This window comes from Oncorhynchus tshawytscha, linkage group LG13, assembly GCF_018296145.1.
Source record: "Oncorhynchus tshawytscha isolate Ot180627B linkage group LG13, Otsh_v2.0, whole genome shotgun sequence".
NCBI classification, from domain to species: domain Eukaryota; kingdom Metazoa; phylum Chordata; class Actinopteri; order Salmoniformes; family Salmonidae; genus Oncorhynchus; species Oncorhynchus tshawytscha.
The window spans coordinates 65,682,743-65,707,173 of record NC_056441.1 but is presented as its reverse complement, the minus strand read 5'-3'; the positions used below and the strand labels follow the sequence as shown (position 1 = coordinate 65,707,173).

Genomic DNA, 24,431 nt, shown 5'->3' with positions numbered 1-24,431 from the left:
AAGATGTTCAAATGTTCATAAATGACCAGCATGGTTGAATAATAATAAGGCAGAACAGTTGAAACTGGAGCAGCAGCATGGCCAGGTGGACTGAAGACAGCAAGGAGTCATCATGTCAGGTAGTCCTGGGGCATGGTCCTAGGGCTCAGGTCCTCCGAGAGAGAGAAAGAAAGAGAGAAGGAGAGAATTAGAGAACGCACACTTAGATTCACACAGGACACCGAATAGGACAGGAGAAGTACTCCAGATATAACAAACTGACCCTAGCCCCCCGACACATAAACTACTGCAGCATAAATACTGGAGGCTGAGACAGGAGGGGTCAGGAGACACTGTGGCCCCATCTGAGGACAGGGCCAAACAGGAAGGATATAACCCCACCCACTTTGCCAAAGCACAGCCCCCACACCACTAGTTGTGACCACAGGTTGTGTGTGACAGAGGGCGCAACATAAGGACAGAATGTATCTCCTGCTCATTGTCTTACTAGTACTTCTGCTCCTGATACTGTCTGTCCTACTCTTCAGGTAAGAAGACATGCCTTACATGGGGGAAGGACACTTACGCAACATTCCTGTCCGATATGCTTCTTTCTGTTGCCAAAACAACTCTTGCCATTTCATCAAATACTGCAGCTGTGCCCTTTTCTGAAAGTATCTATGCATATCTTTCATTTGGAATACCTGATTCTTGCTACCTCTGAAAATCACTATTCATGTGACTTGAAAAATGTATAGGACCCACAGTTACAACTGAACTGCTGAAGCTTTGTTGTATGAGTTGGGTAAACAATGTCCTGTCTTTGTGCACTAACACAAGTGCCAGCTTGTCCTTTGATGGAACTCAATATGACAGGCAAACAAATGCACACAGCTCTGTTGATGGAGAAGTGAGAGACAAGATTAGTCGTGGCTGATAGGTGGCACGATAATGATGGGAGCATCCCAAAATTACACTCTATTCCCTATGTAGTGCAGTCCTTTTGACCAGAACCCATATCAAAAGAAGTGCACTACATAGGAAATAGGGTGCCATTTGGGATGCTGATGATAACTGACCCATGTATAATGTCTTTATGACTGGTGTCATGACGTTGGCCTGGGGGTAGGTTTATGACAGTCATAAATACCTCTTCCCCCCTTTTTCCTCTCTCTACCCTACTGATGTTACATTTGCAAACCCCTTGGTTAACATATAGATTCTGGGAACATCAGAAGGTGGGGGGAAATTAACTATATTCTGGTAATCCGACCAATTGAACATATGCGGTGGTACTTAATGAATATGATGTCAGTTCGGTTGTCATCTGAGACATTCTCATCAATGATAAGATGACAAACTCTACAGTGGAAAGTCTACACATCAGAGTTATCGGATTCACGTGGAATTGTTGTTCAATTTAAATGTTTGAATATGAAATTATTCGTGATGGGATTAAATGTGATTTTAGCTTCTAAAATGTGAGAATTGGGTTTTCATAAGGTTAGGGCTCTGCTCAATCAGTGGCCCGCCCCTGTGAATAGTCATGGGTTATAAAACTTTTCAGACACACCCTTCTCGCTCCACTATATAAAGCCTTGACGACAATATAACCTGTTCTGAGGATGTGAGGACTACGGTCCGATGTCAGAATGGTTCAGATAATAACTACAGAATGAAGCCAACATCAGCGTGAGCTTTGGTTGCGAATGGTATGAACTTTGAACTCTTGAGTTTGTTGAGTTTATTTTTATTTACAGGGACAGTGCACATTAACCAACGTTTCAGTAAAAGTGCCGGTTTTAGCCAGCCGGCTAATTTTCAACCGCAGTCCCTGGGAAGGTTATTAAAAACAATTACAATATAGACAATAGCAACATAGGACAAGCAAGACATATCATACAGACAGAGCAACATAGGACAAGCAAGATGTAGCATACAGACATAGCAACATAGAACAAAAAGCAGCAAGACAAAATTCGTAAAAGCAACTAAGTGTTTCCACACCTCACAAGCTACAGACAACAGACAACATGGAAAGCGGCAACACACAGCTAGGGACCATGTTCACAAATCTGATTGACCTTTAGCCATGTCTTCAAGCATTTTGTGAAAGTGTGATATGTGGTGCAGTTATGTGTGTCTGATGGCAGTGTATTCCAGACATGGGAAGCTCTCACAGAGAAAACGGATTTACTTAAGGTGCTTTTCCTTAAGGGAACTATACAGTCACCTCTCATGGCAGACCTTGTGGATCTGCTGCCATATGTTTGGGTTTTCTGTTTAACAAAAATACTGAGTGGAGGGGGAGCCAGGCCATTTAGGATCTTGAATACAAGACATGTGTCTGTGTATTGCACAAGATTTTCCCAACTCAGGAGCTCATGCTTTCTGAGGATGTAACAGTGATGATGGCTATTGGGCTTCCTATCGAGCACTTTGAGAGCCTGTTTATAGACAGACTGAATAGGTCTTACTGTTGTACAGCAAGCTTGGGCCCAACTAGTCAAGCAGTATGTTAAGTGGGGGAGTATCATACATTTGAAGTACAGTTTTGCTACCTCTGTAGTCAAACAATTTCGTATAAATTGGAAAATAACTAGGTTGAATTTGGTTATTTGAATTACCTTTTTCACATGCTTTTTAAAAGAGAGGTTGGAATCAAGTATGGTGCCAAGGTACTTAAAATCAGATACCACCTGGAGCTTCACCCCTGACACATAGACATATGGCTCAGTAGCATCTGTTGCCCTCTTTGTGAAGAACATGCAAACTGTTTTTTTCACATTGAGATGCAAACACGAGTCACTGAGCCACTTTGTAACCTGGACCATTACAGTAGTGAGTTCTTGTGCAGCTTGTTGTTTGCTCTTTCCATGCACATATATCACTGTATCATCTGCATACATTTGAACTTCAGACCCAGTACAGACAGAAGGCAGATCATTAATGTACAGGCTGAACAGGAGGAGCCCCAGTATTGACCCTTGGGGCACGCCCACATCATAGCTAAGAGTGGGCGACAGCTCATTGCTCACTCTGACACACTGAGTTCTGCCTTCATGGTATGATTTCATCCATCTCAAGGCATCAAGGGAAAAGTTGAACTTGGACAATTTTGTGATGACAATCTCATGGTTAACAGTATCAAAAGCCTTCCTTAGGTCCAGAAACACAGCCCCAACAATGCCCCCTTTGTCCATCTTGGACTTCACATTTTCCAGAAGAAAGCAGTTGGCCGTTTCTGTGGAGTGTTTCGCTCTGAAGCCAAACTGCATGGAGTGTAATGTGAAGGGGCTGTTGTTGAGGTGGGCAATCATTTGTTCTGCTACACACTTTTCAACAACCTTTGACACCACAGGTAGTATACTAATGGGCCTGTAGTTACTCACGTCAGCAGGGTCGCCTGATTTAAAGATGGCCGTTATTGTGGCTGACTTCCATACCCTTGGAAACACCCCGAGACCAATAGATGTGTTGGTGACCTTAGTAATGGGGCCAATGAGTGACTCTTTGTAGTTTTTAAGAAAGGTAGAGTCGGGCCCAAATACATCTTTGGCTTTAGAGTTCTTTAGTGAGCTAATCACCTTGTTCACCTTTGACTCAGAAACCTCCCTTATGATGAAGACAGGTTGAGCATCATTTACTAGCACTGAGCCCAAGAAACCAGTGGAGGGGTTCTGTGTCAGTACCCTGACAGGGTCAATAAAGTAGGAATTGAAGGCTATTGCTATTTCGACTGCATGCTGTGTTAGATTGTTATTCACCATGATTTCTAGTCTTTTTGCAGTGTTACTATGGTCTTTCCCTGTTAACTCTTTTAGATTCTCCCAGATCAGTTTAGAATTTCCCTTTGCTTCACCAATTATGTTAATAAAAAAAGTTTGCCTTGGCCTGTCTGATTTCTTTCATCACCTTATTTCTCAACATGGTAAACCTACGTCTGTCCTGCTCTAATTTGGATTTTAGAGCATAGTCTCGTTCTTTCATCAATTTCCAGATTTCTCCATTTAGCCAAGGAAGAGTGCTCTTTTGGCCAGGTTTGGATTTGATTTTCTTTAGGAAACCATTTATTGTAGTCTGGATTGTGGATAGAAAAACCTGACAATCAGCTTCCATGTCTGTATAGGACAAGTGATCATTCCAGTTAATTCCCTTAATTTGCTTTTTCAAAATAGCTTAATTCACTCTTAGGTATTCTTAGTTGATCCGGCTTTCTAACAGTAGAGAGGTTAAACCTGCTCTTAGACAGCTTTCTGGCTATAAGTGTCAGATTATGATCAGATAGCCCAGTAACCATATTGAATGATTTAGTCACTCTCTCAGGTTTATTACTGAACACCAAATCAATCTGTGTTTTAGAGCAACAAGTCACCCTGGTTGGCCCTTTAACTAGCTGTGTAAGGTCAAAGGTATTAGTGATCCGTTTGAGGGTTTTCCTACAAAACTTGTCTTCATAATTAATGTTAAAATCTCCCATTAAGATTACCTCTTTCCCAAAGTCACATTCCCTAAGCATGTTATTAAACTGATCAAAAAACACACTTTTTGTGGAAGGTGGCCTATACATTCCAATAAGGGTAAAAGACACTTGGGGAGACAGTGTAACGTTCAGGCCAAAACATTCTAGTTCATTATCACATGACCACTCAATTTGTTTACATCGGATATGTTCTTTAATGTAAATCATCAGACCCCCTCCTCTTCCTTCAGTCCTGTCTCTCCTGAGAACATTGTAGCCAATCACAATCAAAGCAGCACATGGAGAGTTTTTATGGAGCCGTGTCTCTGAGAGGCAGAGGAAGTCAAGGTTGGAGTCTGTGAGTAGATGTTGAATTTGGTAACTTTTTGGAATGACACTACGAATGTTCAAGTGCCCCCCTAGTAGACCCTTGGGCTTAGCTCATGGGTCCCAGATGACTTGAGAGTGATTGACACATTGAAAAAAGTTACATTTTCTGTGTTTTCTGATGGCTGGGTTTAGGCCCTTTTGTTTAGTTTTGATTAGGGGCAGTTCGGTAGCGCAATTAACAATCCCTCCCGCCTGCACTGGATGTAGGGAACTAATTAAAACAGCTTGGGTACCAGAAGTAGAGTCAGGGATTGCATATAACATCTTGGGTATGTTTGAAGAGTCAAAATCTATCCTGGAGCCGGGTGAGTCGAGAGAAACCATGGGACCATAGCACTCACCCACTTCCACAGCGGCGCCGATCAGTGGACGAGGCCATCAACCGCTTTTCACTCCAGTGAGTGTGGATCGTCCACTATTCACGACAGAAGTCATACCTCCTAGCCGTTGAGTTAGCAACAGCAGCTGCAAACGAGGGTTAGGGAGGAACAGGTGCATTTCTCCATGTTTATTTCAGGAAATAGACAGGATATGGATTTCAAGCAAACTTTTAAACCAGAACCTGCCGTGAGTTTATAAACATGTCTTCAAAACAATCTTATGACCTCATATCTCATAACATAATTGCATATCTCTCAGCCTTCTTGCCCTTTTAAGGGAAAGGGCCCGTGAATCATTCAACAGTACAAGGTTGTGAACTGTGTGTTTGTTTCTCAGGAGGTGCCTAGCATTGTGTGTGGGCAAGACCAGAGTGAGAGTGGACCTGCAACAGCCTCTGAGACCTTGGGAGCCCAAGAGCTGTGATGGAGGAGAGTCAGGGAAGGTTCCTCTTAGCCCCGCAACCCTGCGGTTTATCTCCCAGGTAGGGACCAACACAGAACTGTTTATATAAGAATGCTACTCACAAAATATTTCATGAAATAAGTGTTCTCAGTTCACTCAGCTGCTGTCTGTCTCTGCTCTCAGCTGCTGTCCTTCCATATTGACTCCATCAACGTGATGGTGTTAAACCTAGCCCTGTCAGAGTCTCTATGGTACATGACCACCTCAAGTACTGACCTACTGCTCAACCATCAGGGCAAAAGGTATTAAACCTCCACACACTCTAAAGTCATCTAAACAGATCGGTCTTATCTTAGCCTGACTGTTTAAATGTTCATGATTTTTCATATCAATTTCTCAAACTTTAATTACAGGTTGGCCTGGGACTTTTCTGTGGGGCAGCTAAGCAGTAAAGTGCTTAAAATCAGTCAATTGGTAAGTGGAGTTTTTTCCCATGTAAACATAGCAGTCTTTTGAGTGTCTCTCTTTAAAGAAGTGTTACTTAACAGAATGTATTTCACTGCATTGTCTCAACTCACTGCTCAGCAGGATACATGTTTGCCAGAGACGTCCCTGAGCCTGGTGCTGTCTGGGGATGTCAGCCTACCAGAGCTGGGTCCAGGCCGACCGGCCCTGTGTGTGAGAACACTGCTGGCTGAGCTGCACGAGGGCTTGTTCCTCAGCCAGCTACTGCTTCCACCTCCTCCTCTGGAGAGCACTCTCTCTGCAGATGGTGAGAAAGGGCAATGGGTTGTGTCCCAAAGGCACCTTATTCCCTATATAGTGCACTACTTTAGGGAGAAATGTGCCATTTGACATGCAGACATGGTGTTATTGTATGGTTGCTGTGAGGTAATTTTGAGAACCATTCGGAGATGCATTATTCACAACCACTTCTGTCTGTCATTTTCTTTTAGAATGTGGAAAGGACGAGTTTTTCCAGACTGAAGCAGTGGAGCAGTTTCATCAGCTGGTGCCCCAGAAGGTCAGCGTGGAGTTTGAGAATACTAGTATAACCCTGTCCATGCACAGCCAGAAAAGGTGAGTCATAAGACATGGAGTTAGTATGAATTATATTTTATGTGTTGGTTTGTGTTTCTGTTATTCCATTTTCTTCATCCTTTGACTATATCTGAATCATCGGACGTGAGGACGAGCAGCTGTCGCTCAGGAGCTTCACCCCTGAGATGAGCTTCCCTCAGAGCAGCCTGGAGCTACTTCTGGAGGGTGAGTGGAGAGCTTGGCACCAGAAAGATGTGTGTCACAAATGGCAATCTATTCCCTACATAGTGCACTATATAGGGAATAGGTTGCCATTTTGGATGTAGCCATAGAGGAGGGGATGAGAGGGTCTGGGAGGGTGGGGAAAATATCCATTCCATGTTTGTGTATCATCAGATGGGCTTCTCCTCTCCCAGAGCAGACAGAGAATCCTTTGCCTTAACACCCTCAGGACTGTCTTGCAAGTGAGTGGTGTGGATTAGATTGATATAGTTACTAGTTTTCATAGTTGCATTGCATCAACATAGCTTTTTGCAAATATGTTTGACATTTGATCTCTCGTAAGAAATACGTTTGTTCTGAAGTCTCCTGCTTATCTCCCACTCATATCCCCAGGTGACATCAGTGGACATTTCAGGGCCAGTCACAGTCAACACCTGCATCATCCACTACCGTCACCAGGAGTTCTCCCATTGGCTAGACCTGTTTCCATGGGAACAGCTTATTCATAGGAAAACAGCTCATAGAAAGAGGTAGGAGCATTTTCAACTGACAAACCAGACTGGAGAATGTCAAGAACACCAGTTGATTGCTTGAAACGGATGTAAAGACAATATCCAAAAACATACATTACTAACTTGGCCCTATAACATGGTTTCTTTTTGATATCGATTAACACTCTAATCCTCTCCTGTCTGCATCCTCATGTTTCTGTTGTGTCTGGTGGTGTATTGTGGTGTGTAGTCCAGTGGAGTATTTGCATACCCTCCCGTCCTACAGGAACTTCCCCCACCTGGACACCCCAGTGATGAACAGCTCCTCAGTGTCCAATGTCAATGTGTCTGGGAGACACTCCTCCCTTCGCCCTGGGCTTCATCTCAGTCAGCACAGGTACAGCACAACACACACTCACACAAGGCATGGTCAAAATATACTCCCGTTGCATTAAAGGTCAAGAATATGTTGTGGAAACACAAAGTTTAGTCTTGCCTGGAGAGGAATGACAGGAATGCTAATGAACAGCAGTGGGTGTTTTTCTTCAGTTCATTCTGCTTTCAACATTGCAGTGGTTTCAGGAAGTCATGGTGCTGGAGCTGTTGAATCAACCCTTTCCAAAAATACCCAGCCCTGAAAAATTATATAAGTCATCAGAAGTGTTTTTGTAAGGCACAGTCAGCTTTTTACCATTCTGTAACACATGAACTACAATTACTTTATTCCTCTATATATGGTAATCAAATGCAATATCCTTTTACATCACAGAATCATCACACACCTACTACACATAGTGAGTAGAGTTAGAGTTGCATACCAAAGTGTAGTAATGTGACTTGTGATCTTCAGTAGATCTGAATATGTCATGTATAATGTAGAGATGCAGCACTTCCTGGACATCAGCACAAACGCAGAGAGCCTCAATATCCAGAATGTTCACCACCACCCCTCTATGTCCCTGGCAAACACGTGTGGGGGGAAGCCCTCATCCTCGACTCCCTTACACTGCAGGCATACAAGGTAGGCAATAACTATTTAGGGTTACTCACTCCGTACGAGGTCCGGTGCCTGCAGGTTTTCTGCACCTGGTGTCCAAGTTCTAAATCACTCTCTGATTTAGAGGGGAACAATGGAAAAAATGCAGTGGCACTGGCTTCCAGTCCAGAGTTGAGTTTGAGGGATATAAGAAATAAGGTGCATTTTGGATGGACCTTTTAATATCCATCTCTGACTAGGCCTACATTGAGTATGGTAATTGGCTCCTGTGTTGTACTAGGAGCTGTGTCTTTGTGGGTGGACACAGTGAAGGCCCAAGACTCGGCAGAAAGCTCCACGGTGTCTGTCCAGGGTGTGTGCGTGTCTGTGGTGAAGGCTCTCACAGAGACCATTGAGCCCTGCTGTCCCTCAGCCCAAACCCCCAACCCTGTCCTCAGCCTCTCCATCCTGGCCGTCTGCTACCACGTCACCACCGGGAACGTGGAGGTAGCTTACAGTTACTCATCCTACCATCAGTCCATCAGGCTTATCAGTCCTATTCCTTCTTCTTGATTGACAGTGTTATTCAGATAAGTTTGCATGCATCGTTCTCTTCCCTTGTGCAGGTCCAGTGTCAAGAGGAGCTGGCACTGCAGTGGACGCCATCAGACCACATGTTTATGTATCACCACGTGACAGAGAGCCAGGGTTGCTGGGATACTCTGTGTGACTCTCTAGGCCTGACAGAGGAAAGGGACAGTTTAGCAGATCCACCAGAGACTGGATCTACTAAGACTTCTACAGCCCACAGCAGGGTCAAGGACCTGTCTGTGTGTAGAACTGGGCAGAACCCGCTTCACAGCCTAGGTAACGGAGCACAACTACCTTCTGCTGCACACAGACGCCCTGTACCCCTCCACTTACTCCGGCTCCATGAACGTCCGCTCGCCCCACATGTTTCTCAACTTCGACGGCAACAACATATTCTCCTTCAAGGGCTTGGAGGTCCAGACGCACCCTAATCAGGCCATGGACCAACGCCACCTCTTTCCCTTCCTCTCCACCTGACACAACCGTGTCTGGGTGTTCACCTGCCTCTGCCTGGCCGTGGAGTTCCCCTACCAGTACAATTCTCCAACTCCTTTGACAAATTCATCAGAATTCAGAAGTTGCTCAAGTCCGTGCACATCAGCCCCAGCCAGACCCCAGGCCTCCAGCGTCTGCCCCCAGATCTGGTCTTCAAGATCAGACAGTTCTCCTTCGTCTTCCTGGATGACGTGTTTGAGATCAAGCTGAGGGACAACTACGAGCTGATAAAGGACGAGAGCAAGCAAGGCTCCAAGGGGCTCCAGCTGCTGGACAAGAAAGTGGCTGACCTACCGAAGCAGCACAGAGAACTGCTGCCTGCGCATAGAGATCTACATCCAGCGCTCCCGTCGCCTCTACTCCAACACGCCCATGAGGAAGTCTCTTCTGACCTGGAGCTGGTGGCCCTGGCCGACCAGTCCCTCCACGGGCCGGAGCGCGTCCGCGAGCAGCTGAGGGCCATCGATGGAGTCAGCACCTTCCCCAGAGACGGGCTCCCCCTCGTGGTGCCGGGCAATCAAGTTCAACCTCACCGCCTTCTTGGGTGAGTGATGGGATTGTGTCCCAAATGGAACCCAATTACCTTTTTATAGTGCACTACATTTGACCATTGCTCCATACCTTAATTATTTATATTAATATTGATAATATTATCTTTATACTAAATTATTTTCCCCCTGTGCCAGTGAGAATCCGGGACTATCCTCGTTACCTGTTTGAGATCCGGGACTGGGAGCTGTCAGGCCGTCTGATTGGGACCGAGCAGGACGGGCTCGCCACAGGCAGATGCTGCCACTAGGCCAGCCATGGGGAGATGTAACCATCCACAGGAACATGCCACCACTCAATTTCTACTGCGATTTCAAATGTGAGTCAAGTGTTTCAATGAAACGCGATCCTCGTTTTTTGAGATCAACACTTGTATTTTCAACAGTTGGCAATAGACACACACCGGACGATCACATACAGTGCATTTGGAAAGTATTCAGACCCCTCACTTTGATTGGAGTCCACCTGATTGAACGTGGTTTGTAAAGCCACACTCCTGTCCTATATAAGGTCCCACAGTTGGCAGTGCATGTCAGAGCAAAAAACATACCATGAGGTCAAAGGAATTGTCCGTAGTGCTCCGTGACAGGATTGTGTTGAGGCACAGATTTGGGGAAGGGTAACAAAACATTTCTGCAGCACTGAAGTTCCCCAAGAACACAGTGGCCTTCGTCATTCTTAAATGGAAGAAGTTTGGAACCCCCGAGACTCTTCCTAGAGCTGGCCGCCCGGCCAAACTGAGCGAAGGGCCTTGGTCGGGCGGTGACCAAAAACCCAATGGTCACTCTGACAGAGCTCCAGAGTTCCTCTGTGGAGATGAGAGAACCTTCCAGATGGACAACCATCTCTGCAACACTCCACCAATCAGGCCTGAGTGGTAGAGTGGGCAGATGGAAGCCACTCCTCAGTAAAAGGCACATGACTGCCCACCAAAAGGCACCTAAAGGACTCTGACCAAGAGAAACAAGATTATCTGGTTTAATGAAACCAAGATTGAACTCTTTGGCCTGAATGCCAAGCGTCACGTCTGGAGGAAACCTGGCACCATCCCTACGATGAAGCATTGTGGTGGCAGCATCATGCTGTGGGGATGTTTTTTCAGCAACGGACTGAGACTAGTTAGGATTGAGGGAAAGTTAAAGGGTCCAAAGTACAGAGAGATCCTTGAAGACCTGCTCCAGAGCACTCAGGACAATGACCCTAAGACAATGACCCCAATGACCTCCCCAGGTGCATTACTGGGCCTTCTTCGCTCAGTAGAGGGGCATCCAGGTAGAGTGCAGCAAAGGCCACGTCTTCACCAGAGGGGCTCAGAGACTCATCCCACAGGGTAAAAAGAGCTGGCACAACACAGGCATAGTAATTCCACACTCTATTTATACACTCACGCAATGTTTTTAGGCCCAATGTTTTATTACATCTTCCCATATACATTAGTGCCCTACTAAAGTAGTGCACTATATTTGGAATTGGGTATTATTTGAGACTGAGTTGTTGAACAGCCTACCTGTTGGTCTAACTCGTGAGTGTGCCCTGTCTGTGCACGTCGTCTGTCTGTCCTCTCAGCGGGCACGGTGATGAGGCTGATCTCAGAGTGGAACATGACCCAGATGGTTTCAGAGCTGTCCCTGATTACGGTGCACCTCATGGCCCCCACCTGGGATGAGACGGCCAACCACCAGATCAACGCCCAGGTGAAGAAGACCCACTTGCTCGGCCTGTCCTCCTTTAGTTACCAGCGCCAGAGCAACCGCATGGAGGAGGTAAGACAACCGGGAGGGGATGGTAGACACCCCAAAGTTGATGGCACAGACTGCGTCTCCATTTGCACCCTATTCCCTATGTCGTTCACTACTTTTGACCAGGGACATTGGGGTGCCAGTTGGGACACAAACACAGTAGCTTTAAATGAATTATATTTGTTCTGTGTCTCAACCCTTCATTTGTAGTTCTCCAATCAAAAGGCATAGCTAGATCTCTTGTAAAACTGTGAAGTGTATAAATGGTGTTTCTCATTGTGGCAGGAGGTGAACCCAAAAGATGAGGTGAATGCCCCGTACACCCACAACCTGTGCCTGGTTGACCTGCGAGCCTCCTGGACCACCACTAACAGGAACATAGCGGTCGGTCTGTACGACGGCTACAAGAAGGCAGCTGTTCTCAAGAGGAACCTCTCCACAGAGGCTCTGAAGGGCCTGAGGATAGACGCTACACTGCAAGCTGCCAAGAAGCTCAAGCTCTCTTTGTCCAACTACTCTGGCGGCCACAGCACAGCCCCCTCCACCCCAACCATGCCCAGCACCAGCCGCCCTGAGAAGAGCCCGTACGAAGGTAGGATGTTTCCCCTGGAGTAACAGAAGTGCAGCCTAATTCCTTGTGAATGAATGGTATTTCATGTGATTTTCTTTTAAGGGATTTTCAGATTTTATTGAACAGATGGTGAGAGCATGACAGTGGACAAATAAAGAGAGAGGTTCGAAACCGGCCTTTGGTACATACAGTGCCTTGCGAAAGTATTCGGCCCCCTTGAACTTTGCGACCTTTTGCCACATTTCAGGCTTCAAACATAAAGATATAAAACTGTATTTTTTTGTGAAGAATCAACAACAAGTGGGACACAATCATGAAGTGGAACGACATTTATTGGATATTTCAAACTTTTTTAACAAGTCAAAAACTGAAAAATTGGGCGTGCAAAATTATTCAGCCCCTTAAGTTAATACTTTGTAGCGCCACCTTTTGCTGCGATTACAGCTGTAAGTCGCTTGGGGTATGTCTCTATCAGTTTTGCACATCGAGAGACTGAAATCTTTTCCCATTCCTCCTTGCAAAACAGCTCGAGCTCAGTGAGGTTGGATGGAGAGCATTTGTGAACAGCAGTTTTCAGTTCTTTCCACAGATTCTCGATTGGATTCAGGTCTGGACTTTGACTTGGCCATTCTAACACCTGGATATGTTTATTTTTGAACCATTCCATTGTAGATTTTGCTTTATGTTTTGGATCATTGTCTTGTTGGAAGACAAATCTCCGTCCCAGTCTCAGGTCTTTTGCAGACTCCATCAGGTTTTCTTCCAGAATGGTCCTGTATTTGGCTCCATCCATCTTCCCATCAATTTTAACCATCTTCCCTGTCCCTGCTGAAGAAAAGCAGGCCCAAACCATGATGCTGCCACCACCATGTTTGACAGTGGGGATGGTGTGTTCAGGGTGATGCGCTGTGTTGCTTTTACGCCAAACATAACGTTTTGCATTGTTGCCAAAAAGTTCAATTTTGGTTTCATCTGACCAGAGCACCTTCTTCCACATGTTTGGTGTGTCTCCCAGGTGGCTTGTGGCAAACTTTAAACAACACTTTTTATGGATATCGCTAAGAAATGGCTTTCTTCTTGCCACTCTTCCATAAAGGCCAGATTTGTGCAATATACGACTGATTGTTGTCCTATGGACAGAGTCTCCCACCTCAGCTGTAGATCTCTGCAGTTCATCCAGAGTGATCATGGGCCTCTTGGCTGCATCTCTGATCAGTCTTCTCCTTGTATGAGCTGAAAGTTTAGAGGGACGGCCAAGTCTTGGTAGATTTGCAGTGGTCTGATACTCCTTCCATTTCAATATTATCGCTTGCACAGTGCTCCTTGGGATGTTTAAAGCTTGGGAAATCTTTTTGTATCCAAATCCGGCTTTAAACTTCTTCACAACAGTATCTCGGACCTGCCTGGTGTGTTCCTTGTTCTTCATGATGCTCTCTGCGCTTTTAACAGACCTCTGAGACTATCACAGTGCAGGTGCATTTATACAGAGACTTGATTACACACAGGTGGATTGTATTTATCATCATTAGTCATTTAGGTCAACATTGGATCATTCAGAGATCCTCACTGAACTTCTGGAGAGAGTTTGCTGCACTGAAAGTAAAGGGGCTGAATAATTTTGCACGCCCAATTTTTCAGTTTTTGATTTGTTAAAAAAGTTTGAAATATCCAATAAATGTCGTTCCACTTCATGATTGTGTCCCACTTGTTGTTGATTCTTCACAAAAAAATACAGTTTTATATCTTTATGTTTGAAGCCTGAAATGTGGCAAAAGGTCGCAAAGTTCAAGGGGGCCGAATACTTTCGCAAGGCACTGTATGTCAACACTAGATATGTATGCCAGATGCTGCAGCATTACTTTTAGACCAGCCAGGCCATATGAATGGTCTTTCAATGTGATAAGTTACTACCTCTGTTTCTTCAACTCTTCCTTCCTCCTCTCTCTGCAGGGACATCCATGCTGCAGAAGCTAATTGCAGAGACTGACAAGTTTGTGGTGTTCTCAGAGGAGGACTCTGGTGTGAGTGATCAGCTGTGTGCCATCGCTGCCTGCCAGACAGACGACGTCTACATCCGCAACTGGTTCATTTGAGCTGGTCAACTGTCAGGTACAACTAGTCTGGGACTTTAGGTTCATGGCAAATCAGATTAAGATTGTAAAGAGCAGTGGGCCAATCACACTTTTAATGCCCCAGAAGTTAACAATTCTGTTTGCTAACAGGACCTTATTGGACAAAGACAAATATGGAAAGAATGTTCTGCGTCTCAGTCATTTCGGATCCCTAGCGATACTGAAAACAGAACTTGTTCTATTTTTTAGCAACATTCTATAAAATTCTATACATTCTATAAAATGTTCTGCCAATCTAGCATTTTATTTAACATGTGACACTCCAGTCTCCAGGGTTATAATCCTGCTCTGCTGTCTGTCTGTAGATGATGTTGCGTGGCACAGAGACAGCTGGCTGACTGCTGGTGTCTGCTGCCAAGGCCCAGGTGCTGCAGTGTGAACACCACCCGGCCTGGTACAGCGACACCCTCAAGCAGAAGACCACCTGGACCTGTCTGCTGGACAGCATGCAGTACTTTGCCACCATGGAACCCAACCCCTCAGAGCAGGAGGACTGGCAGCTGTGGCTTGAGGTGGGCCGGTGAAACCATTATTAACAGGCTCTGAAAGATGCACTATGCAGAAATCGCTCCGCCATTTCCTGGTTTCGAAAATTCTAATAGTTTGCCTAGTTTCAGTTTGCGACAAAACAAGTATAGTGTGTTGAGAATCATTGTAACATCTAAACCACTGTGAAATATATTTTCCATAACCAAAAATTTTGAATTTTCAGCTGCAAAAACAGAACTTAAAAAAGGGGAAGCAAAGGGGAAGCATAGCGCACGTAGAACAGATCTAACGGTTCAATGAGTGACAGATCTGACTCACATTTCTATATAAATTTGGTCAGGTTGCCCAAAAAGTTATATTGCCACTTTAACAGGAACTACCATAAATTATCATCTGTAGCATTGAATGTAGCATTGAGCATATGTGTTGCATATGGCTCATGATGGCTTACATTCAGGCTCAAGTCCAAGTTACATGACAGAGTATTTCTGTATTAGGTCCAATACAGAGAGCGTATTTGTGCAGTTAGTCTTTCAGATTCAGGGTGCTGTCATAGCTTTGACCATGTGTATTTTCCTTGGTTGTGTGTGGTGCGTCTGAAAAACATTGAGGAGCACAGGAAGCGTCACCTGGACTCCGTGCTGGAGCTGATGGAGAGTGGTCAGGCTGTTGGAGGCATGGTCAGCACCACCACAGATACTTCTGCTCCTCACACATCCACTCTACTTCATAGAATGCACTCTGTTTAAAACATGGCCCTGCAAAGCTGAACATCTCAACTTGATCTGAATCTTTCCTTAAAGGGGGAATTCCCCAAAAATGTACATTTATATTCACCATCTCCATCACCATAAGTATCGACATATTTGTAAACTGCACATTTTATGTTATGTAGTTTAAAGGTTCCACATGATGATGATGATAAGGTTAAAAAGTGGTGGAATTACCCTTTTAACTTGTGTCAAGGTAAATGTAACACTTCCTCTCTGTTCTGTGTATCCAGACTGGAACCAGCCAGCCCAGGTGAATGACACCCAGCAGGTCCAGAGTATCATCTCTCGTTGCAGCTCTCGCATGTACTACATAGGCTACAGCCACGACATCGACCCTGAGCTGGCCACGCAGATCAAACCCCCAGAACTACGGCGCAACGAGAAGGAAGACTTGCTGTGTTCTATTTCATTCTGAGGCAACCTACATCCTCAAATACAGTGTTGGAACATGCTGACTGTTTTTTGCTGTGTTATTGAGTGTAAAGGCTTGAGCCCTTTGACTTAGTAGAGTGGGAGGAAAGATACCATCAGGGGCTGTGGACACCTTCACCCTCATTCACCATGACCTGGAGATCTCCACCAACCCTGTGCAGTATGCTATGATCCTGGACATCGTCAACAACCTACTGCTGCACGTTGAGCCCAAACGCAAGGTAACGAGATGTCAACATCTGACTAGGCAGTGTTTTGTCCTATAGCATTTGCAACTGTGTAAGGGGCGAATCCTAACTCCCACTTAAGTCAAATTTTCACTCATGCATTGAGGTCAATGAGAGACTAAGTGACATTTTTACTTGAGTGGAACTTTGGATTCACCTCTTACTGTATGATAGCTGAATCTCTTAACTTTACAAGTCCCTTTGCGTCCCAAATGGCATGATATTCTCTATGTAGTGCATTACTTTTGACCAGGGCTTTAAATAAGGTGCCATTTGGGATGCCTCCTGTCCTATCCTCTAACCATGTTGTGTGTGGGCTCTGTCCTCAGGAGCACAGTGAGAAGAAGCAGCAAGTGCGTTTCCAGCTGGAGATCTCCAGTAACCCAGAGGAGCAGCGCAGCAGCATTCTATACCTGCAGGAGGCTATCAGGCAGCACGTGGCCCAGATCAGACTCCTGGAGAAACAGATCTACTCCAATGTCAGGGTGAGCCATTGGACAGACTGACATACACACTCTTCTCATAGGCCCTGTGTGTGGAGGCAATGGCTGATTTCAGCACTGTTACTTGTGAGGTGAAAGTTGAAGGTAATTCCGATGGGAGGGACGATACAGTTGTATTTGATCTAGTTTACTTTATTCAATTATAATCTAGAGTGGGAATAAACACATTCCTGAGTTATGAATCCCTAAACTCTGAAATATCTACTTGGTGAGTGTGTATTTGACCTGTGTGGTGTGTGTGTGTGTATGATCTCCTTCAGGCCCAGCCTGAGGAGCTGAGAGGAGATGAGCTGTCAGAGATCAACGTGAGGCTGCAGAACCAGCTCAACCAGGAGAAGACTGACATGCAGATGAAGAGGGAGGAGCTCAACATCCTCATCAGGTCAGCCCAACACCGCCACACACACACACACCATCATTTCAAGGACTAGGAAACTACTCAGCCAACCATGGGAAGTTCTGCCAACCACACTCACGTCTCCTGTGTTCTTCTCTGTATGTCTCGCTCTGCTCCCAGATGTTTTAAAGACTTCCAGCTGCAGAGGGCCAATAAGCTGGAGCTGCGTAAGCCCCCGGAGGACGTGAGTGTGGTTCGCAGGACAGAGATCTGCTTTGCCCAGGCCCGCTGGTGTCTCACTGAGGAGGATGGACAGCTGGGCATTGCTGAGCTGGAGCTGCAGAGGTTCATGTACAGCAAGGTGTGTGGGCATGGGGCAGGGAGGACACTGCTCTGTCCTTACAAGGAGATGACCCTAACTCTTTTCATGCTGTGCTTCGGCAAGAGAGCTGGGCCCATATTCACCAAAAGTCTCAGATTAGTAGTGCTGAAATTAGGATTGGTTTTGCCTTCTAGATAGTAATGAATGAGATGATATAGATAGGGGGTACCTGATCCTAGATTAGTACTCCTACTCTGAGACGCTTTATGAATGCGGGTCCTGATGTTGACGCTAAACATCTATTAAACGGTCTCCTCCCACAACTGAACAAGTCAGACGACACAGTAGAACATCTCCTGGAACTGAGCTGGTTCACCATGAACAACCTGCTCCCCAATGCTGCATACAAAGTCAGGAAGGTGCTAATCTGACCTTTTCTTTGGTAAGGGCAGTCTGCAGCTCAATCCGTGTATCGTTTTGGATACATTTTTACAACATGAGCTATGAACCTGTGAAGCTTACAAATATGTCCTCTAAAAGGGATCTCTGATAGGGCAAGCCCTTTTGTTTAGTTTTTTCAATATTTTGTCAGAAGTTTTAATCTCCTGCTGTTACTGATCCAATGATTCCAGGCCATGCTGCACCCAACATGTAGTGCTCACAAATAACTCTAATGCAGTGTTTGCTTGTGTTGTTAACTCTACTTGTTAACTTTCCCCTGTGCAGCACGTGAGGTTATGTATGGTGCTGGTACAGTAACTGTTCATCATCCAGTCAGCATCAAGGAAATCCCACTCAGAATATTATGGTTGTCTCCCAAATGGCACCCTATTCCCTATCTAGTGCACTACTTTTGACCTGGGTCCCGGCCAATAGTAGTGCTCTATTAATGGAATATGGTGCCATTTGGGACTCAGGCTTTGTTATTCAGCATTGCATGTCCATCATGGGACTGGGTCACCAGAATGCCCAGATCCACAGTTCTTCATCTTATTGTGTGCCCCTTGTTGTATTTGCACCGTCATCTGAGTGCTGTATGGTACCATGCCTTGCATCGTTGTATGAGTCATGTTTGTTTTGCAGATTTTTTCCCGCTCATACGGGATATTTAGGAGGACACATATTCAGATTCATTGTATTATCTTTACAAAATAATCTGAATTTGATTTGGTTTCCTACATTACAGGAAACATATTTTGGGGTTGCTTCATGAATCAGAGGTTAGGAGCATGGCATTATTCAAGTGATTATTTTGTTTACGTCCGAATGACACCATATTCCCTATATAGTGCACTACTTTCGGTGCCATTTGGGATGCAACTTCTGTGACTTAACTTCATGAAACCTGTCTCCTAGGTGGTGTTGCGTCCTCAGATCCTGTGTCATTCTGTCCGTCAGTTTGCCCTGCGTATCTTCAGTAAGGTCCGCCCCCCAGTGGGAGGTATCTCAGTCAAGGAGCACTTTGAGGTGAGGAGGAAGCATGTGATCATAACATTAGAGATGTCATAAGGTATGTATGTGGTCATAACATTGAAGATGTCGTAATATGATCATAACGTTTAATTATGAAAGCATTGGGAGCATACAGTTAAACGTGTTTCTCTGTTGTAATGTGTTTGTGTCACCAGGTGAATGTGGTTCCTCTCACCATCCAGCTCATGTACCCGTTCTTCAAAAGGATGATGGGATTCTTTTTCCCAGGAAGGAACGTGGAGGAGGAGGAAGTTGCTGATGAGGAAGACAAGTCCTGAATGGTCACTACTGGTATGTATTGCCTCTACCTGCTAGCATCCTGTCCAGGGGGTGTACTTGTACATCAAGCTACAGAAGCTGGGTGCCTGCCCTATGGGCCATTCTGACTCGGACAAGGCTTACTTACCAGTTATTGATGTGCAACAGTTATGCTTTACTATATAATACGTTCACTTGCCCTCAAGTCTCCATCCATCCGCTACATGTTGACCAGCCTGAAATCCACACCTGTCTCCACCCAACCAATATTACTTTCCATTGTCTGCCAATTCTTGTGTGGTATTCTATAGGTAGTTGCTGCGTCACCCCTGGTGTCTATTAAAAGCCTGGGTCTAGTGTGACCTTAAGGGCTGTGTGAGAGTGTGCATCCCACATGGCACCCTATTCCTTAAATTGTGCACTATGGGTCCTGGTCAAAAGTAGTGCACAATAAAGGGCATAGGGTGCCATTTTGGAAAGTACAGGAGTGTAGGGTGTGGACTCTAGAGTGGTAGTCGTTCAGAGACCGTGGTGGTGCTGCTGCTGTCTTTTTCTTGAACTCACATTCACACTTGGTGCGTTGCTCTGCCACTTCTCACAATGGTGCTTGTTTAGTAAAGTTAGATCAAAGATTAATCAATGTCTTGAAAGATCACATAATGAATCACTAGTATACTACATAACCAAATCAAATATAATCGCATAGTATGTTACTATTATACCAACAACACTACGTCATTTCTTGACATTTTAGGATGGTTAGCTAAATGGTAGAAAAAAATGATCGTGCGACCAACTCAACAACGCGCCTCTAGGCAGAAGGTACTCACGAAACAGTAATTCAAGAAGATCTAAATGCATATGCTGCCATTTTTTGTATTAATGTAGGCTACACTGTCCCACAAAATTATCCTGTTGTCTCGCATTTGGGTATTTTAAATGTGGTCACACTATGCATGTTAGTACACTTTCGCTACGCTGTAAACCGAACACACGAAAGCAGCGCAATTGACTTTGAATTCACGGATGCAAGCGTGTCGTGCTGTAATTTCATAAAGTAGATTCACTCAACTGTTGAGTAATTTTATACTCCCTTGTGTGCCCTATTGTTCTTAGTAGTAATGTGTACCCGCTTGTAAATCCTTTATATTTTAACTTTTTGACAACAAAGATGTCAGTTTCCGTAGTCTAAAGCAATGACCCTTCGGAACCGAAACTTGACATGGCCATTTAGTCTACAACACATTTAAACTTTCGGTCTGGTAGAAGATTCGGTCAGTGCCATTAGTGACGATATGATACAGTGCATTGCCTGTTTTATGCCTCGTGTGTGGATCTGGGAAGAGTGGTGTATGTGGCAATGCACTGCAGTTGGAGGTGAGGCACGTTGGCGCATTGCGGGCTGTATGGAAGCGGGCCAAAATGAATTGACAACCCAAATCATTGCGTGGGCTGGTTAGAAATGTGTCATGGTCCGTGTTTGACACGTCTGTTCTAAGTTATTTTATTTTATTGTAAATTGTATCTCAGGCATGCCTGTCACCAAGCCTAGGCAGCTCTCAGAGGACACCATGGGGGTCACCCAAGGCTTGAACCACACCTCAGGGATCAGGAGGTCCTTCCGAAAGGCTGTTGAGGTATCTTTTATTTTAAATGAGATATGAGCAATTCATCTTTGTTTATGATTCCCCAAATGTTCATACTTCCGTACTACATTGCAGGGGCGCAACTTTTGTTTTAGAAGTGGGGGGGACATAATTCATGCATGCATACATTCAAAAGTTTGGGGTCACTTAGAAATGTCCTTGATTTTGAAAGAAAAGTACTTAAAAAAAACAGAATAGAAAGAGTGAGGCCCCAGTGCACAACTGAGCAAGAGGACAAGTACATTAGAGTGTCTGGTTTGCCAAACAGATGCCTCCCAAGTCCTCAACTGGCAGCTTCATTAAACGGTAGCCGCAAAACAACGTCAACAGTGACGAGGCGACTCCGGGATTCTGGCCTTCTATGCAGAGTTCCTCTGTCCAGTGTCTGTTCTTTTTTATTTATTTTTTTAAATTTCTTGGCCAGTCTGAGAGATGTTTTTTTCTTTGCAACTCTGCTTAGAAGGCCAGCATCCCCTAGTCGCCTCTTCACTGTTGACGTTGAGACTGGTGTTTTGCGGCTACCGTTTAATGAAGCTGCCAGTTGAGGACTTGAGGCGTCTGTTTCACAATCTAGACACTCTAATGTACTTGTTCTCTTGCTCAGTTGTGCACCGGGGCCTCCCACTCTTTATCTTCTGGTTAGAGCCTGTTTGTGCTGTTCTGTGAAGGGAGTAGTACACAGCATTGTATGAGCTCTTCAGTTTCATGGCAATTTCTCGCATGGAATAGCCTTCATTTCTCAGATCAAGAATTAAATGACGAGTTTCAGAAGAAAGTCAACTAGTCAACTAACTCAACTAGTCTAAAGAAGACCAGTTTTATTGCTTCTTTAATCAGAACAACAGTTTTCAGCTGTGCTAACATGATTGCAAAAGGGTTTTGTAATAATCAATTAGCCTGTTAAAATGATCAACTTGGATTAGCTAACACAATGTGCCATTGAAACACAGGAGTGATGTTTGCTGATAATGGTCCTCTATGCGTATGTAGATGTTCCATTAAAAGTCTGCCGTTTCCAGCGACAATAGTCATTTACAACATTGACAATGTCTACACTGTATTTCTGATCAGTTTTATTTTAATGGACAATTTTTGTTAAACATTTTTTTGTGTGTGTAAGTAATTATCCAGTCTGATAAACAATCTACCCGACCACTCGGGGGTGTCCGCTTGTTAATGCAATTTCAGAATGTGGGAGGGACATAACCCCAGTGTAAGTTGTGTCCCTGCTACTTTGCCAACTAGCTACATCTGCTGGTGGAATTGGCTTGTTGTTTCACAAGTACTTCCCAACTTTCTCGCTAAAGTTATGCTGCTTCAGATATGGCATCCTATACCTTATATTGTGCCCTACTTTTCACCAGAGCTCTATGGACCCTGGTCAAAAGAAGTGCACTATGATTAGGATTAGGGTGCCATTTCAGACACGGCCTTAGGTTTTTCATAACGTATTGAAACTGAAGTATGTCTTATTTCCCTGTCTAGCATCCTGTTGATGACATCGACAAGATGGAGAGAGCAGCCATGAATAACTCCTTCATCTACATCAAGATCCCCCAGGTCCTCCTCTGTGTCAGCTACAAGGTAGGTATCACCATGTGCTAAAGTCAAGAGTAGCAAAATTCCAGTAATTTCCAGAAATCCCAGTTGGATGATTTCCTGCGCATTCCCTCCTGATTCCAGGGATCGTCCAACCAGGATATCAGGAAATTCCCAGATTTTCCAGGATTTTGGAACTAGCTAAAGTACAACTGTACTCAATACTTGGATTCCAGCCAGTTATTGATTCTATATACAGTGGGGCAAAAAAGTATTTAGTCAGCCACCAATTGTGCAAGTTCTCCCACTTAAAAAGATGAGAGAGGCCTGTCATTTTCATCATATGTACACTTCAACTATGACAGACAAAAATGAGGGAAAAAAATCCAGAAAATCACATTTTCACAAATTATGGTTTTTATAAGACAAGTTTAATGCTAGCTAGCAACTTATCTTGGCTTCTTACTGCATTTGCGTAACAGGCAGGCTCCTCGTTGAGTGCAATGAGAGGCAGGTGGTTAGAGCGCTAATTAATCAGCCTTTCCAATTAATCGGTCGACCTCTACAAAAAATTGTACAATTATTATTGTGCACAGACAACAGCACAAAGGTCAAGAAGGTAGAGACAACAATATATCACGCGAAGCAGCCACAACTGTCAGTATGAGTGTCCATGATTGAGTCTTTGAATGAAGAGCGAGAACTGTCCAGTTTGAGTGTTTTTTGCGGCTTGTTCCAGTCACTTGCTGCAGTGAACTGAAAAGAGGAGCGATCCAGGGATGTGGGTGCTTTGGGGACCTTTAACAGAATGTGACTGGCAGAACGGGTGTTGTATGTGGAGGATGAGGGCTGCAGTAAATATCTCAGATAGGGGGGAGTGAGGCCTAAGAGAGTTTTATAAATAAGCATCAACCAGTGGGGCTTGCGACAGGTATACAGAGATGACCAGTTTACAGAGTATAGAGGGCAGTAATGTGTCCTACAAGGACCATTGGTGGCAAATCTGATGGCCAAATGGTAAAGAACATCTAGCCGTTCGAGAGCACCCTTACCTGCCAATCTATAAATTATGTCTCCGTAATTTAGCATGGGTAGGATGGTCATCTGAATCAGGGTTAGTTTGGCAGCTGGGGTGAAAGAGGAGCGATTACGATAGAGGAAACCAAGTCTTGATTTAACCTTAGCTTACAGCTTTGATACGTGCTGAGAGAAGGACAGTGTACCGTCTAGCCATACTCCCAAGTACTTGTATGAAGTGACTACCTCAAGCTCTAAACCCTCAGAGGTTTTAATCACACCGGTGGGTTGAGGGGCATTTTTCTTCGCAAACCACATTACCTTTTGTTTTGGAGGTATTCAGAACAAGGTTAAGGGCAGAGAAAGCTTGTTGGACACTAAGAAAGTTTAACACAAAATCTGGGGAATGGAGTTCTTGAACCATATGTTATTTCATATTTTCTGAAGTGACCTATTATATCTATCCCCCCCTCTATGCAAATGATAAAGGAGAAGCTCCGTCTGAAGCCGGCTTCAGGCTCTGACTCAAGGGGCAAGGCATTTGAGGGAAAGTCAGACCGTAGCATTCAGCAGCAGGAGGAGGATGAGAAGGCCCGACTCCTCATTGGTCTCACCTGCTCAGACGAGCTCCAGCAAGAAGAGCATCTTCAGCCAGCACAAGTGACCCATAGGCCTACATACACTGAACCAGTAGTGCACCGAACCGCTCTAGTCTATGGTAGTGTCCCAAATGGCACCCAATACCTTACATGGTGAACTACTTTTGACCAGGGCCCTATGGTTCCTGGTCAGAAGTAGTGCACTGTATAGAGAATAGGGTGTCGTTTTGGGACGCAAACCATGGCTGCTACAGTAGCACACTCCCCAGCCCAGGGAATCATGGAGAGGTCAGACTGCCTTTTACTAGTGTGTTATCTGATGACACTTGACATGGTAAAATACTTTATGCTCTGGTGTGGAGATGGAGATGGAGCTGGCAGGTCATTATGGAGCA

General features: G+C 44.8%; 1 pseudogene; it reads left to right on the top strand.

Annotated features, from left to right (window-relative positions):
- The first annotated feature begins 462 nt into the window (after positions 1 to 462).
- LOC112266133 overlaps positions 463 to 24,431 on the top strand; it is a 36,751-nt pseudogene continuing 12,782 nt past the window's right edge.